Source organism: Homarus americanus, unplaced genomic scaffold (genome assembly GCF_018991925.1).
Source record: "Homarus americanus isolate GMGI-L3 unplaced genomic scaffold, GMGI_Hamer_2.0 scaffold3929, whole genome shotgun sequence".
Classification (NCBI taxonomy): domain Eukaryota; kingdom Metazoa; phylum Arthropoda; class Malacostraca; order Decapoda; family Nephropidae; genus Homarus; species Homarus americanus.
The window spans coordinates 78,911-82,500 of NW_024749541.1; positions in this window are offsets into that span (position 1 = coordinate 78,911).

Here is a 3,590-nt window from a genome sequence, read left to right on the forward strand (position 1 = left end):
TCATGTGTCCATAAAACAGACAGACGTGGGTAATAACTATACGGAAGGTATAAATAAAAAAGATAGAAAAAAGAATAAAATGGAATAAAAGGAATAAGAAAAATCGATAAAAAAAAGGATAAAAAAGGATAAAGGATAAAAAAATAATAAAAATACAACAATAAAAAAAAAATAAAAAAATAAAATCAAATAAAAATAGAGTCAAGAGCATCAAGTCGCCCTCAACATATTCTCCAAACATCCTTAAGTGAATATTACGTTAAATCCTCCCAATGGTTAGTTTATTACACAAGAGCTGGTTCCTCTCCCCACCTGTGAGTTATTACGGCAGTGAGAGAGAATGCAGGAGGAAAGAGAGGGAGTGTATGAGAGTGTTGAAAGGAGTGAGAGAGAGAGAGAGAGAGAGAGAGAGAGAGAGAGAGTGCCCAACATACCCAGAGGGGCAGCCCGGGGTCTAATATTACCTCACCAGGCCGGCAGTGTCTTCCTCCCGGTACTGTACCAGGGTGAACGTACTCGTGTGAAGAGAAGGAGGAAGAAGAAGAAGAAGAAGAAGAAGAAGAAGAAGACGAAGAAGAAGAAGACCACCAGGAACAAGAGTGCCAGTAAATAATGAATAAACGAGAAAATTTTACAAAGTAAATGAGGTGGTGGAAGAGGAGGAGGAGGAGGAGGAGGAGGAGGAGGAGGAGGAGGAGGAGGAGGAGGAGGAGGAGGTTGTTACAGTAACAGCATGAGAGAGAGAGAGAGAGAGAGAGAGAGAGAGAGAGAGAGAGAGAGAGAGAGAGAGAGAGAGAGAGAGAGAGAGAGAGAGAGAGAGAGAGAGAGAGAGAGATGGGCCTCAACCATTTACCACGGGTCAGGGGGGATGGAGAGGAAGAGGGAGGAAGAGGGGAAGAGGGGGGAAGGGAAAAGGGGAAGGAAGGAGAACCAGGTCAAGTGTCAGCTGGCCCAAAATAGAACAGGTGATTTCACGTTAACCTGGTATTTAAACGTCCACCTTAGGCAACTGTCTCTAATAACAGGCTGGGCTAATTGGGCTCTGAGACTCTAAAATCCGGAGAGTCTAAAATCCAGAGAGTCTAAAATCCCGAAACTCTAAAATCCGGAAACTCTAAAACCCCGAAACTCTAAAATCCCGAAACTCTAAAATCCCGAAACTCTAAAATCCCGAAACTCTAAAATCCCGAAACTCTAAAATCCCGAAACTCTAAAATCCCGAAACTCTTAAATCCCGAAACTCTTAAATCCCGAAACTCTAAAATCCCGAAACTCTAAAATCCCGAAACTCTAAAATCCCGAAACTCTAAAATCCGTAAAACATTTCAATTGACGTAACATCACAATTATGGTGATTGAAATGGCATCCAAATTACATCCCGGCTTTCAAGATAATTAGTTTCCTGGTCTTATTTGATGTGAGGGTGAACAAAATAACTTGGGGCTTTTTCAGAATTAGGCCTATAGAATTCCTCGGCCGCCTTTGACATCGACGGCCAGAGAGAGAGAGAGAGAGAGAGAGAGAGAGAGAGAGAGAGAGAGAGAGAGAGAGAGAGAGAGAGAGAGAGAGAGAGAGAGAGAGAGAGAGAGAGAGAGAGAGAGAGAGAGAGAGAGAGAGAGAGAGAATTTCTAAATCACGGCACAAATATACAATATAGTGACCCTTCCTATATAAATGTAAACTATAGGACAAGTATAGTGACCCCTCTTATATAGTGATCTCTCCTATAATAAATCAAGAATATAGTGACCCCTTCTATGTAAAAGTATAGTGGCCTTTCCTATAAGTGTCGGCTTTTAAAACACACACACACACACTTCACGCCAAGTCAGTGCTCACGCTCACACACTTCACGCCAAGTCAGTACTCACGCTCACACACTTCAACGATGACGGTGAAGTGTGTTGTTATCCCCATGAGTACGAGGACTCAACCTCACCTTCCCTCCACACCTTGAGTACACTACCGCATTGTTAATCAGGAGAATGGGTCATTGTACTCAAAGATTTAAGACAACGAACTCAGTGGATTAGGTCACTGTACTCAAAGGGTAAAGTTTTCGTACTCAAGGGATTAAGCTATCGTACTCAAAGGGTTAAATTATCGTACTTAAGGGGTTAAGTCACCGTACTTGAAGGGATATCAACATACTCATGAGATCAACATATCGTTCTCAAAGGCTCAAGTTATCATATATACAAGGGGGTTAAAACATTTCCCCTAACACTGTCATTTCCACCAGTCATCAGTTTCAACAATTAAAAAGGACAGGTGGGACAGGTGAGACAGATGAGACAGACTAAAGAAGCTCCACCACCTGTCTATTCCGACCTGTGAACAAAGCACCATGACTCCAGGCTTAAACATTCGATGTATTAATAAATCTCTCAAGTCTTTCTCTCCCCTGTTGTCTCCTTCCTGAAGCTGAGTGATGATGGACCATTTTCTAAGAACCAGCCAGCCAGCCAACCATCTAACGCACAACAAGAAACGAAGCGGGGAAAAAATATATATATATAAAAAGAAAAACAATGACATCACCCCCCAAAAGGAAAACCTGAAGCACTAGCAAGAAACAAAAAGGCAAAAAAAATATATATAAAAAAAAAAACATGAATAGCCAAATGAAAAAATCCTGACGTACCACCAAAACAACAACAGAAAAACAAAAACATCATCCAAAGGCAAACCTGACGTATTACACACACACAAAAAAAAAAAAACGAAACGGCAAAATATAAACAAAAAACAAGTATGTTATCCCCACAAAGCCTCACAGTCCTCGAGAATCTATGTATACTCTTCAATATTTACGGTGTTCCCCAAGGCTATATGATGCACCCCACAACAGAAGAAGAGGAGGAGGATTCGTATACCAGTCAGCAAATTTGTATGACAGCTCCACCACACGGGGTTAAGGTACAGTCATGTGAGGGCGTGATAGTGAAGGTCTTCCCAGGTGTGTTATTACCTGTGTGTGTGTGTGTGTGTGTGTGTGTGGGTGTTTTTGTATTCTCTCTTCCTCCTGTAGGTGTTGTGACCTTTTACCTGTGGTGGTGTGGAAGCGAAAGCAGAAGGATTCGCCTACATGCATACACACACGTTCAGGATTTCAGTGTCTCCAATTGAGTAGCATATTGTTGTAGTGAGAGAGAGAGAAATGAGACAGACGAGATAAAGAGAGAGACAGAGAGATAGAGAAAGAGAGAGGAGAAAAGGTTGGGGCGAGATGGAAAGGTTGGGGGAGGGAGGAGAAGAGAGAAAGAGAGAGACAAAGACAAGCATAAAGAGAGACACACACACAAACTTTACATGACACAATGAGCAAATACCACAACATTAGCCAAGCCGAACCAACGTGTCCTTGAGGTGTGTTATGAGTGAGTGGAGCGCACCTATACCCACTCTACCACGGCACACTATAACATGATCAACCATGATATTTTTGGACCAGCATTGTACCAATCATCATGACCACGACATACCAAACGACATCTAGTGGAAGAGGGAAGGGGGGGGGTTGAGGGACTTGAGTGCTAGTTATGTTGGCCAGAACATTCTGAGAGGGGAATTGAATGTTCTTAGAAGG